Source organism: Callithrix jacchus, chromosome X (assembly GCF_049354715.1).
Source record: "Callithrix jacchus isolate 240 chromosome X, calJac240_pri, whole genome shotgun sequence".
Classification (NCBI taxonomy): Eukaryota; Metazoa; Chordata; class Mammalia; order Primates; family Cebidae; genus Callithrix; species Callithrix jacchus.
In genome coordinates this window covers 104,954,597-104,969,591 of record NC_133524.1, presented here as the reverse complement: position 1 = coordinate 104,969,591, position 14,995 = coordinate 104,954,597, and the positions used below count along the sequence as shown (strand labels likewise).

At 36.6% G+C, this 14,995-nt stretch overlaps 1 protein-coding gene and 1 long non-coding RNA gene across 5 annotated transcripts in view; one reads left to right on the top strand and one right to left on the bottom strand.

The window, feature by feature from the left end:
• Positions 1-14,995, top strand: part of COL4A6 (collagen type IV alpha 6 chain) — a 285,194-nt gene that overhangs the window by 14,895 nt on the left and 255,304 nt on the right. The gene's annotated exons all lie outside the window — the stretch shown is intronic.
• On the bottom strand, positions 8,432-13,241 carry LOC103790322 (uncharacterized). Its single transcript, XR_004738790.3, has 2 exons — positions 13,092-13,241; positions 8,432-10,708 (listed from the first exon to the last, which is right to left on the bottom strand). It is a non-coding gene; the product is annotated as an uncharacterized LOC103790322 (long non-coding RNA).

The following is a 14,995-nucleotide window of genomic DNA, read 5'->3' as shown; positions in this document are numbered from 1 at the left end:
ATGTTAGTGATATTTTTCCTGGCTCTGTACAACTTTGAGTGACCATTTTTCCATATCCAAGGGAAGTGGACTGGCAAAGAAAATTTAAAATGCCTAGATCTCTAAATTCTGATTTCGAATGTAACAGATCCCTTAAAGAATGGAATAAACCTTAGATTCATGAGATTTATATTGCCTTTTGGATATGACTAAGTTGAATAAATACCTTCTAGCACCTAGCATGCAACTAGATATCCAGAACATGCTCATATGAGGTTGATGTTAATAATGAAGAAAAACAGTATACTATATTAGAACATTTTCAAAATTTACACCAGTAGACCCCTTTTCCCTCGGATGAAATCTTATAGGCCCTCTCCAAAATATCAATGTAAGTATTTGTTAGTAATTCCAATTGTTAACATTAATTTATAAAGTCTTACTAGAAGGAAGAGCTTGAAATTAACATAAACATCTGAAATTGAGAGCTGTGGAAGTCTTAATCTCCAGTTTATTTCTGTTTATTTTAGACAGTGTTGAGAAAATCCTGTAGTAATAGTGAACATCATGGGGTGAGGGCTTTTTTGTCTTGCTATCTCAGGATTCTCTGAAGTTAAACAGAATAGCAAGAAAACCTGTATTTCCAGGTCTGCACACATAATTCACATACTGTTTCTCTCTCTCTGTCTCTCTCTCTCTCTCTCTGTCTCTCTCTGTGTCACACATACACACATGCACACATACACACACACATGCACACATACACACACACACACACACATACACAGAGTTAATTAACTGGGCAGCACACATTAATACAATCAGTGATGGTTTCCAATGCATTAATGTTTGGTATAAAACCCATTTGAGTGGTGCATGCTTTATTATATTACAGGTTTTAAATATGTTATTTATTTATTTATGGATTTTTTGAGACAGGGTCTCATTCTGTCACCCAGGCTGTAGTGCAGTGGTGCGATCACCACTCATTGTAGCCTCCACCTCCCCAGCTCAAGCCATCCTCCTGCCTCAGCTCCCAGAGCGGCTAGGACTACCAGTGTGCTCCACTATGCCCAGCTAATTTTTGTACATTTTATAGAGATGGAAGTCTCACTTCATTTCCCAGCCTGGTCTCATACTCTGGGCACATGCGATCTGTTCACCTCAGCCTCCTAAATTTATGGGATTACCAATGTAAGCTACCCATGTGGCCTAAAATGTGTTTTTTGTTTTTATTTGTTTTTTTAAAGATGGAGTTTCACCATGTTGGTCAGGCTGGTCTTGAACTCCCAACCTCAGGTGATCCGCCTGCCTTGACCATCAAAGTGCTTGGATTACAGGTGTGAGCCACCACGCCCGGCCTTAAATGTGTTTTTTAAATGAAATTAAAATCTGATATTGTGGAACTGCCAAAATTTCAAACAGCACAATTTCAGTTCTACAGTTTTAAAATGCTGTATTATATGGTATTGAGTCATTAAACTACATAGGACAGAATGAAGTGCCACAGAAGGCGTAAGAGGAAGATGTCAATATGGATTGTAGTTAGGGAAGGCATCACAGAAGTAAGATTTGTGCTGGGTCTTAATAAAATAGTAGAACATGCATAATAAATATCTATACTATATATTCTAGATTTTCCAGGACGTCCCTGATTTCATGTTTTCTTCTACAGAAAACTTCTAGAAAAACAAGTAAATACACAAATATATTTGAATTTATCTGGATTGATGATTTATCTTTGCTTTCAAAATGCAGTCCTATTAAATATTGAAGGGACAGGCTGATCAGAAAGCATAAATTAAAGCATACATGAAGAATCGCAGTGCTGCAAGCCCATATAGCATCTTTGAGGATATTAGAAAAAGGCACTCCTTCCTCTAGGCAATCATAGTTCCATGCCATGCCACACTTATTGGTAAGAAGTAAGCAGTCTGGACTTCAGCCCCCATCTGCCCCATCAACCAGGTTTTCTTTTGCAGTGAACCCTATAAAGAACCATATACTGCAGTTCTAACAGGAATAAACATGGTTGAGTGGAAGACAATAAAAAGAGCGAAAGCACAGGATGATTATTATGGAGTAAAGGGAAATTACTATGGACAGTTGGAACAGGGTCAGGCTATGGAGGCCTTAACCTCAAGGCAAAGGGAAGAATTGGCTTTGATTGGGGATGTAGGTGTTGTTACAAATTCTTGAGCAGGGGGAAGATAAAAGTGGTTATTTAAGAGGATAGTATACAGAGAGAAGAAACTAAAGGCAAAGTCTGTGTTTAAAGGAAAGGCTTTATTATAAAAAGATAGATTGTAGCCTCTTGTTAAGTATATCTATATTAGATATATAGGATACAAGGAGTTATATGTACAAGCAATTATCCGACATAAGAACAATGAGCAAAAGACCCTTTGATCATGTCAGTATTTCCCCCAAATAGCAATCAGTACAGTGCTTTGTAGGTGTTGGAAGTCCGAGGTGTGTGCATTTAATAATCATGTTATTAATAATAAGAGTTTCCATATAGAGAAATGTAACTGTAAGTGAGGTGCTAGAACCAGACTGTTAGATCAAGGTTCAAAACCCTTCTCTGCCATTTCCTAGCTATTTGTGCTTGAGGAAGTCATTTTAAGTATTTTGTATCCTATTGTTACATTTGTAAAATAATTGGATTAACTTCATAGAGTTATTCACATGTTAAATGAGATAATGCACCTGACACTCATAGCAGTACTCTTGGCACTAAGTGTTAATTAAATCTTATTTGCTATTATTATTGTTGATGTTAGGGATCTTGTTAAAAACTTGATGCCAACCATTTGATTTTCTTCCATTGGAAGCATGTTTCTCACATTTAACTGGTCAATTGCCAAATCTAGTCCTTACATCCCACCACATCATATAACGTTTTGCCTTGTAAATTTTCTATGTATTTATTGCCATTTGTATAAGCATTCTTCCCTCAAAGGAAAATTAGAAGACAAGATTTGAAACTGACATATAGTAGGTATCAAATTTAGTAAGACTTTCAGTTTTTGTTGTCTGAAGAATTAAAGAAATTGCAAATGAAAGGCAAAAAAAACCATTTTCTGAGTTTTATATCTTAGAGAAATGATGAGACTCTTCCCACAATATACTCTGTGTCAGGGAGTTTGCAGCTGCAATCCTTAAATTTCTAAATTCTTCTCTTTCTCCCTCCTGTGAAATCCCTCTATTGTACCCCGACCTAGGACTACTGGAAGAATGGAAGGCACAATGGTCATTTTAGAAGAGATCTGCAGCTTTCCCTCTTTTGATGTTCAGCACTTGTTTTGAGCCCTCAGCCTAAACTCTCCAGTCCTTGAAACCATGAGAGTAGGTTGAGGCTTCCATTCAACCTAATGGTTAGGATAGCCAAAGGTGTTGAGATGGCCCCTTCTTTGTCCATGGACTTTTAGTTTTCAGAGTATAAGTCAGCAGGGAAAAGATTTTTTGACGTAAAATGTTTCATTTTAGAGTCAGATGAGCAGCAGTTACTTTCCATATTTGAAAGGATCTGTCTATACATTTCCTCTGGATGTTTGGTTATGCCCTCCTTTATTCCTTTGCGAGGATGTGTTCATTTATGGATTTTTGTTTGTCAATTTGTTTTCCTTTCAGTGCTGTCTATTACTGTCTTTTTAACATTTTGAAACAGTTTTGAAATTACAGAATAGTTTTAAGTATAGCATAAATTTTTTCTTTCCTTTTTCTTTCTTTTTAGACTGGGTCCTGCTCTGCTGCCTAGGCTGGAGTGCAGTGGCATAATCATAGCTCACTGCAGCCTGAAACTCTTGGGCTCAAGCGATCCATCCATCTCAGCCTCCTGTATGGCTGGGACTACAGGCACCCACCACTGTGTCCAGCTAAATTTGAACATTTTTTTGTAGAAACAAGGTCTGGCTTTGTTGCCCAAGCTGGTCTTGAACCCCTGGGCTCAAGTGGTCCTCCCACCTCAGCCTTCCTATAAGCTGGGATTACAGGCATGAGTCACAGCATGCAGCTCAATTTTTTTTTTTTAACCATTGGAGAATAAGTTGCCAACATGATGCCACATTACCCTCAAATACTTTAATGTGCATTCTTCAAACAAAGATATTATGCTATGTCGCCATTTTTTTCTATGTTAAAAATTAGTATATTTTAGGCAACAAAAAATTATAAAATCATTTATATAAATATTACATAAAGCAACATAATGAACTCCTATATGACCACCACCCAGCTTAAGAAGTAAAACACTGACAGTACAAATGAAACCACTTACATACCACTCCCATGGCCCCTACTCCACCGTCTTAAATTTGGTGTATGTTATTCATTTCTAAACTGGGATTCTTAAGTTAGTTTCAGGTAGGTCTATGAATACCCTCAAATTATATGTAGAATTTGATGTGTGTATGGACATTTCTATAGAAAAGGTCCATAGCTTCAATGAGATTTACATGGATAAAGGTAAGCTATGCAAAGTACCAGATTTTGTGAAAAAAATGTCTACAGTTAGTGCATATACTTTTCTGCCACTCATTTATTGTTTAGCTTTTTGTATTCTAGCTTTCTCTCTAACCAGTTTATTCAGATTAATTCTTTAAAGTTCGCTTCCTAATCACCAAATCCAATGGCTCATATTCAGTCCTTATCCTCATTCAACTACCTGCGGAATCTTACTCTTGGCTCACTTGCCCTTCCATATTCTTTCCTTTCCCTTAGCTTCTGCACTATCTTGATATCTCCCAGTGTCCTCATTTGGAAAATATAATACTTAACTCACGTGGTTGTGAAAATTAGCTGTAATGTTCCTAAAGCACCTGATTGTTGTATGCACCCAATAAGTTTAGCTATTATTAGCAGTTAATTTTCATACCACTGTGTTGCATCTCATCATCTTCTATCCCTTCTTTTCAAGATGTTGCTAATGGACAGAGATCTTGCCAAAAAGATAGCCAGAAATTACTGCTTCAACATCCTGCAGTGCTGTTCATTAGCCTACTAGCAACCTTATAACTACTAGTAGTTCTGGTTAGACAGTATCAGTAATCTGTAGAGTCTTCGGTAGAAAATCATTTAAGTAAAGACTAGTTAGCATTAAATTATATAGATATATCAATTTAATTCATCCCCTAAAGCTTGTAACACTCCTATCAGCCTGGTCACCTTTAAGAACCTCAGAAAGTAAAAACGTAGTTCTCCACTACTTGTTTATTCAGCTTTTTGTCCATTCTGCTACTAAATAGACTGACAAATGAAAGCATCAACACTATTATGAAGGACACCTGCTTGTTTCAAGCTGGGTTGGGGCCAGTTATTCTGGATGGACCATTGAAAACCCATATTACTTTCAGTCACTGTTTACTTGGAACAGAATGAGAAGAAGGGTTTATACCAGTCCCCTCAGCCTGCCCAGTCCCAAATTGTCCTCTTTATATTTTAATGTCCACTATTGGATGCCAGTAACAGTGACATAGTTTTGTTCATATTCATAATAGAATCCTACAATATTTTAAGCCACAAGCCTCTGTGAAGCACCAAGGACCCTCCTGAGGCTCAACTGCCTGGAGGAAAACAGCCAAGCTATCTTTGCCCTCTGTTGGACACAGTGCTTGACCTCCTTAACTGCCATTCATTTTCTCAGGATAGAGTAGGTTATGCTGTCATAGCAAACAACTCCCCAAATCTCAGTATCTTAGAATAACCTAAGTTTATTCTTATTTATGCTACATGTCTATAATGAGTCACCTGGGGGACATTACAGGGTCTTCATTTTAGGACCTAAATGGACTAGCCACCATCTAGAACACTGCTTATCATGGTAAAAGAAAAGAGAGTTTGGAGGCCTCATACTGCATCACCAATTATATATTATTTCTGGGCAGCATATGGCATTTTTTCTCATATACCATTGGGCAGCTTTAATCAGGGCTAGTTAAGGGACATCAAGTGTAATCCTACCATATGCCCTGAATGTGGAGAGCTGAAGATATTCAGTGAGCAGCCCTAATTACACCATTGCACACTTAATGTGCCCTATAGAAAGACATCTCTTGTGTCTCTAGCCCTGTCGCTTTCCCTAGAACATCTTACTAAGTCACATCCCTTCGGTTTCACTCATTCCTGTTCCCTTGCTCCTGCAAAAACTGAGGAACTTGTCAATTATGGCAATTTTTGTACATACTGCATTCTATATTGTTTAATGCAAGATTGTGGTCTTTTTTGCTCAGTTTGAATTCTTTCTACCCCTTTGGTGTTCTTGCAGTTGTATGCTGTAGTGATGGACAAAGATACTAACTTAGAATAATTTTGTTTCAATAAAATTCTCTCTTTTTTTTACTTTTCCTACCCTACTGTGCTGTTTACTGTTATGGTAATAGAATGGCTATAATTCTGTGACCCTTTGACCATAACAAGGAGATTAAATGATTCGCTTAAGGGTCTGTAACTAGGTAGTATTAAAGGAGCCTGAAGTAGAATTCATGTTTTCTGACTCATAGTCTGTTTCATATTTATTATGCCATTTCCTATTATTTAAAAATTTGTATAACTGACAGCAGTGTAATTTACTCTCAGAGACAATTGGTAACAACAGAATCTGGTCTTTAATCTTGAATAGAAGGAATTTTCCATTTAAATACCTCCTTTTGAATGATGAATTGCATGTAATAAAATCAGATTCTTGGGATTCCTATGCCAACAAGTGTCTATTCTTGCTTAAAGCAAACAAATACCTGGCCCTGAATGAATCAATAACATAATCCTATCTATAAGACTCAAATAAATAAGAACTTTCACCACCCCTGCTGCAGCTCAATCTAAAATAAGGCATTGTATATATTGTATTATTGTAGGTTTGTTTCTTACTAGTATTTAGAATGTTAGGCAATGTTCCAGGAATAAAATTAAACATGAAATCAATACCTTGTGACAGCATAGTGACAGTATTATGCTTACACTATGTCAACCTGCCTCAGTTTGGAGTTATATTTTATATGACATGCTGTGAGTTCTTCTCATATATAGTTTACTGTAAAGATCTACAATAATTGTTCCTGTCTTAAGCAAATTTTCTGTTAGTAAAGGCTTAAGAGAAGGTCCTAGCCAATGAGATTATCACTAAAGATCAGAAATGACAAGGGCAACATCTTGTATAAAAACAAAATCTTAATATATAGACACAGAGTTATTGTCAACATATCAACCAAATGTAACACGGGTGGTCCAGAATATCTGCAGGTGCCACAAATCTTTGCCAAGATCCATTGGACGTGTACATCATCAGGTTTCTTTATGGATTCAATAATATAAATTATAGATTAAGGAAAAGGAGACTTGTCAAAGAATGCCACACAGAAACTATTAGAATGATGCTCTGAATTGTGTCAATAGTTTGTTCTGTGTCATCAGGTGGTTTTCACTACTCTTCTGACACTCAAATCTAGAATCATTATTGTATGTAGAAGCACAAAGCTACATATCTGAGGACACTGGCCATTAGTGCAAAGTCAAAGCCAGTTTTACTTATGGCATATCTGTGATGATGGAGTCATTTTCCATAATATTTTCTTGCAGAGTTCTTTCTTGCAGTTATTTTACTATCAGACTGAGTTTTTTCTCATGGAAAATTCTGTACAAAACGAAGCAGAGTAAACAGTGTTCCTATCACTGAGCTTTGACCGTTATCAACTTGTGGCCGATCTGCTATGAGACCTTTATGAAGATTATCATCATTTGCATTTCATGTCTGTGAACTGTTTTTTAATGATTTTTCACTTTCTAGGGCAACCACAGGTATAAATGTTAAGATTTTACACAAGGAAAGGGAATTTATTTAAACCACTTGAAAATCATATCCAAAATATTCACACTATTAGCATAGCTCAACCACAGATAGCAACCAATTTCATAATATATTCTTAGAGGGAGTCAGCCAACAACTGTCTATTAACATCTATTTGTTAGATCAAATCACTTAGAAGCTAGAAAAACACCATTGCTTCTTATACTATTGTCTATAACATTTGAATGTCTGCAAATGTGTTCTTGGGGATCTAACACTTCTTAGATTTAAGAAACATTATTTTAATATCAACCTGGTAATACTCTTTTTGAGTGTTCACTCTTATACTCAGGTTGAATTCTTTTACCAGTACTTGTTTTTTAAAATGTCAATGCATCATCAAAACATTTCCATAATATGATTTAACTTTCTTGTGTCAGTGTTTCTTAAATAGGTTAATGAATCTATTCTAGAGTTCCTCAGAGTTCTCTGTATGATGAGAAATACCACTCTAAGGGATGAATGTAGACTATTTGATAATTTTGTGAAACAAAATACCCGTATTGTGTAGAAACCTGTTTCCAAATCTAGGTAGAATGCTGTACCGGGTTTTCATACTACGTAAGTAAAACAATATTCTCTATATATATTTGTCTTAATTAATAAGCATTGAAATTTACAACAATTTATTTTTCTCATGCAGAGCTGAACATTAAAAATTACATTACACAGAACAATAATTTGGTAGAAAGAAGGCTCCAGTCTACTGATACACAGGTTATTCAGTGGCAGTCAGAGGCTTCTAAACTGGCTTCAGAATAGAAATTTACTAATGCTTTCAGTTCTTTCTCCAGAACTGTGAAAGAACAAGATCATAGTTCAAACCATTCTATGCATATTGATTACTATTACTATTAATATGATAACAGTGGCAAAAGGATGATGATAATACTATATGCCAGTCACTGTACTAAGAACCTTATTTACATTTTTTATTTCATCCTCACAACAACCCAAAGGCAGTATGGTGGTAGGTTTCCCCTTCATGTGTGCTTGTAGTGCTGCTGATATCAGGCAATGTGCTTTGGTGGAAGTTCCTGGAGTTTATCTGCTTGCAGTTCATATGGGCAGTTTCCCATCTTGCAGTGGGTTGCTACTGCTATAACATTCATTCCCATTTTGCAGTATGAATACTTCATCAGTACCTAATATTTGTACACAGTTAACACAGTCTCTTTTACACATGTGATCTCATTTGATCCTGCCAGGAACACAATGAAGTAAGAAAGGAAAATACAGTATTAAGCAAATTTTAGATGAGAGAATAGAGGCTCAAATGTTTCTTAATTGATCATGGTTTAAATCTTCTTCACATCACCTTCTATACTGTTATATTGAATCTTGACTCCTCTTTAAGTGTGAAAAGTACAGTCATCTTTGTTTATCAATTAATAGGGAGACAGATCCTAATCCTCATTGATTGTGCCCTTCTACACCCAACATATCAGGCGCACCATAGGCACTTAATAACTACAGTGACTTGGCTTGTTAGATTTTATACTTAAATGGATAAAGAGCTAAAAGAATATAATAAATTTCATGTAAGTCTTGCAGTAGGTTACTATGTAACTATTCGTTAAGCTGTGTAATTTCTAAATCTTCTTAGGAACTCCTAATACAGAAGGGCTCCAATATTTTCCTACCAATGATCACACACTGTCTAAAAGTAAACTATTGTAGATACATCCCTTTGGCCACTGATACTCCTAGACATGATCCTAAATTCCATTTTTGTTTAGGAAATATAAGTAATTTCCACATTAGTGGGAAATATATTTTTTAAAAAGATTTTTGCTGAGGATTTTACTCAGGTCGTTTTTAAAAATATAAAAGATAGTTTTGGAGCAGGGAATACTACTGGAGTGAGTTTTGAAGGAGTGCTTTAACAAACTGTGTATTTTCTACTCTAACAATTATAACTGGTCCTTTTTCAGCATACACTGTGTGTCAGACTCTATGCTATAAATACTATTATTATTCCATTTTGCAAATGAGAATCCTGAGACTCAAAAATTAAATAATTTGCAGAGGGTCAAAGGCTAGCAAGTGGCAGAACTGAGATTTAAACCAATATCTGACTAAGCCCGAATCTCCTGGTTTTAACAATAAACCTTCACTGCTTTGTCAGTGGGAGTAAGGAGAAGCAGCGAAGAAGAATGGGAAGGAATACACAAATGGTTGCTAGGAAAATACCCATGCCAAACATTTACTTAAGTCACAATGGAGACTACAAATCTGTGGACTCAAGTTCTATAGCAGGTATTTTGGCCTAAATTCTCCTGGAGGTAACCACTTCACTTTCATTCAGCGTTACTAGCTACTTTATTTTTCCTGTACTTACTTGGTTACCCTCTTTGGTCTTCAATGTTGTTGTTTGCCAGGTGAAGCCTGAACAATATATTCAGAGCTCCTTTGTATAAACCTTATCTTCAGTATGCAGCTCAAAAATGTGTTATTTATAAATTCTCATCATTTAAGGCTATTAGCAGCAGTGAATAATACATAGTAAGAGTTGCTTTTTGTAACTAGTAAATTGAAAGGTTGATCATTTTTCCAGAGCGAACTTTAAAAAACCCATTCTCACAGGTTGGAATGATGAATGATAAGGGTATTTCCTTTAAACTTGTGTTTAGAGTATTTATATATATATTATCTGAATTGAACTACTTACCAGTTATATCAGATATGTAGACATTATTATACCCATTTTGTAGATGAAAGGGACTGAGGTTTAATGATATTAAGTTATTAACTGGCTAACAGATAGAATAACCATTTACAAAGTCACACGTTGAATCAGTTGCTCTTCCCATAATCCTTCATTGCCTGTTCTTCTTGCCCATTCTGTGACCTAGTACATTCCTCTTCCTCTAATACAAGCCTCCTCTGTGAACCAAATAAATAATACAGGCATTAAGTTTTAAAGTAGCCAGTTGGGGTGATTGAAGGAAGTCATTTGGGACTAGGGTAAACAGGAAAGTTTTTTTGGAGGAAGTGAAATTTGATTTGTCACATGAAAGAATGGCTTATCAGCCTCCTTTATTCTTCTATAAATAGGTAGGAAAGAGATATGCTTTCCTGATTCCAAATTGATTTAGCTATGTATAGATATTTGCTAATAGAGAATGGTGGGTATGTAGAGGATGATATTTATAGAACTTTTAAAAGTATGTTTACATTAAAGGAATTAGTTGAAGAGAAGGGAAAAGTATCTGCCAAGATACTTTCAAATTGCACTACCTCCACAAATTGTACTATGACTGCTCTGTCCTCCATTAATCTTACTTTTCTCTGAAATCCTCTAATAACTATAGTGTAGACTAGCTGTTACGAGCTGGTAATCCATGGTCCTAATATGGTTCAAAGACATGTTTTGTTTTTACCAGTGAAACATGGTGAATGCTAGGAGTTGGATTTTTCTTTCTTTTTTTCTTTTTGTTTTTGAGACAGGATCTTACTCCGTTGCCAAGGCTGGCATGTAGTGATACAACCACGGTTCGCTGCAGCCTCGACTTTCCAGGCTCAAGTGATCCTCCCACCTCAGCCTCCTGAGTGGCTAGGTCTACAGGTGTGTACTACCATGCTCAGCATTTTTTTTATAGAGAGATAAGGTCTTGCTCTGCTGCCAGGGCTGGTCTCAAACTCCTGGACTCAAGTGATCCTTCCACCTCAACCTCTCAAACTGCTGGGATTACAGGCATGAGCCACCACACCCAGCCAGGGATAGGACTTCATTGTTTTTTTTTTAGAGAGAGGAACAAGATTCTGAACCCACAGACTTGCCATAACCCCTCAACAAGGCTCTCTAGATGTTTTGGTATGGTGAAATATGACCATATTAGGAGATTTCGGTTTCAATACTTCATAGCCAAGGACATGTGGGGTCCACTGAGCAAAATGACTCTCTTCTTCCTCAACACTTATGTAGATTATACTTAGGAATGGTCTCAGCATTCACATCTTCCCAATTGTGTGTACCAAGACAGAAAGTACAAAATGGTATCAAGCTTTCTGAGAGTTTAGATTACTGCCCTATTATATTTATTTCTGCCTCAGAGCATTTTCCTATGAAATTGATTAAAGTCTTTTAGTTAACAGGCAGATTGAATATAATCTTTTCCTCCTCAACCTATTAGTCACTGACTACTGAGCACAACTCAGAGGTTTGATTAGAGAGTTCCATTAAAAACCATCATACACTGCACTTGCCATGTCTCTATGAATTTCGCTAACCCTCAACCCATGCATTTTGTAACAAATGACAGGAGGAGAGAATAAAACCTTTAATTAGTGTCTCTTGAGGATGTCATGGTTCTGAAAAGCTCTGCACAGTTGAGAACCACCAGATATTATCTACACTGTGTCTGAAAACCAATAGTAATAGATGTTTAACTCCTACATTGCCTTCAGTCTTTGTGACCCTTCAGAGTGCCATTGACCAAGGCTGGGAAACCAATTCTGATTAGACTGTCTAAAAGCTAGGCAAGCCCAGCACATCCTATTTCCAGAAAAACAGTGGAAATGGACTGAATACTGCTAGAAGCATAGAAATGCTTCTGATGACCTGTCAGATTTTCTTTTCCTTTGGGGGTCCTAAAGAACATGCTGAATCACTCAGATGGTCTGGAATGACACTAGCGACAAGTGTTATGATTAACTCTGTAAGCCAGACAACTATTGGCTCAATTCTATCCAACAGATTCTTTTCGTTCTTTTAAAATATGTTACGATTAAATCTATCATCTTATACCTGAATTGTAGCATCAGTACTCTCATTTGGAGATTCACACTTTTGTAGCTTAATTTTTTGTGAGACTGTGATGCTAACTCTCTAGCACCACATAAAGCCTTTTTACTTTATATTACTCTAACTAGTGTAGCAATCCTGCCGTGTGCCTTTAAGAATACTAAACATTAAGGGTCCATAACCTACTCTTCCAAATTCCACAGTAAGGTATTACCAACCTTCAGCTTTCTTCAAACAAGAACAAATGATATAGACTGTAGAGCAATGACTAACAAGACCTTTTGAAAGAAATTCACTTCCTTACCTTTGATTGTTTGGCATGCATATCCCAAATCAATTACACGGGCCTCCAGGCTGTGTTATTTTTTGTGTGTGTTTTCCAATATTTTGTTGAATTAGCTGGAATTTGAAATTAAATTTGTTTTCACCTGGGTCAGGGAAATGCCTTTGTTATGCAGTGATTGTTCAGCTGGCAGCTGTGTACCTACTTGGTTCATTATACAATGGCTGTCAGAATCCTACCTTTCCCGTGTTAACTAGGCTCCCTCTTCATTCAGTGAAGTTGGTGCCTGAGGTGGTTGGGTACTGGAAGGCAACAGGAGAGACAAAGACATTCAGTGATTTTTGTCAACTTAGTGAGGGCATCAGTAGAGTGGAGTGATAGCTTTACAGATCTCCTACAAACAGAGAATGCCCCCTGAAATGACATATGATGACAATGATGCACCCTTACCTCTCACCTACATGCCTTCATTCTTTATGAACTTATGGCAGTCTTAGATTTAGTAGAGCGCTTCTTTGCACAATACATTTAGACATGTTAAGTGTGAGAGACTATCTGTTCAAATTTCCAGTGAGAGGGATATAGGAACTCAAGCCAGTGAACTATACTGATATATCAAATATTTCTGAGAGAATATAAATTTTAGTTTGTCCTTTGTTGTGCCATATCCTCCAACTAATATAATTATAGAGAGTAGTAATAAACCAGTATTTACATATAATACTTGTTTTTGGAAAGCTGGATAAGCCTACAAATCTTATGGCACTATCTTTCACTCCTTTTACTGAGCACGCGTTTTGGATGCAACCCAAAACATATTTCATGCTTTTCTATTAAAACAAACACAGTGTTACTCCTGTGTGTCTTTTCTTTTTCTCTGATAAGGTTTATCTCTTGCTTCTCTTCGGTAAGATCTAGGTTTGCTTTTGTGAAAATGTGTATTTTAGCCTGTGAAATGCAGCCTCCCACACAACAGACACTCCATGACCTCCCTTGCATAGTCTCCATAAATCTTTTTCTTCCCTCTGATCCCACCCCTATCCTCAACAATGAGCAACCCCTCCTTTCAAATAGCACAAGAGGGAAAAAATATGAAACTAAAGAGATGCACTTGAAATGCCTCCAGGTTTTCTAATAACGGTTAACATTCTAAGCATCAACTTTGGCATGCACAAGCACCCTGGATTTACGAGTCTAAGATAATTACAGTTCTAAGCACTTGAAGTATATCTCACTCTCCATTTTTCCTGCTGTACATTATAATATCCTCAATACATTAAATTAATAGATGACCTGGTACCCTTATCTAACCCTCAGTTTTAAGGGGACAGGAATAATAAAAACTCACTGGGTACCAACTAGAGGGACTTCTGGCCCTGCCACTGCTTCAACTTTTCTTGAGTTGCTTCATTTATAAAGTGGAGATAACAGTATCTGTCCTGTTCATCTCACAGAGTTGTAGCCACATTCCCACATGCTAGTGTATATGTACACAGGCCCACACAACTTGAAAGTCATTTTATTTCAGACTCCCTCTTTCCCTATCAGAGACAAGACAAAATCGCTTACCTCTTCCTATAAACTGGCATCTAGAAGAAATTAAAGGGTAAACTTATTATCATAATCATCAGTCTTTCCTGTTGTTTCCTTATATTTTTAAGGCATTGTCCACTTGCTAAGTGAAAAGTAGCTCTTACAAAAGACATTATGATTTCTGTATGTAATTATGATTTACTGGCAAGATTTTTAAAAGAAGACATTAACTACTGCCTGCCTTGGCCTACCTCTGATCTTGTCATTCTGTGCATTAATCACCATATTGAAATGCAGTTTATTCATTTTTCATTTACCTTTGCTGTGCCCAAATTCTTCATCTTTGAGATGTTGATTGTTTTACCCTTTGACAGCCATTTCTGCCTTCTTCCTATGAGTTGATGTCTAGACAGATAACAGTTATTAAAAGTTTTGGAAATGATTGTTATCCTAGAGTAGGCTGGTGCAGGGTTTGTTAAGGAGTAAATATTCTCTGTTTAAGCTTGCTTTTAAAAATAATACTCATTTGCCACTCATTTAAGATGGAAATTGAGTTCTTGGTGAAAATATCACTTGAGAAAAATGGAAATATTGGGTACCTAAGTGTCAT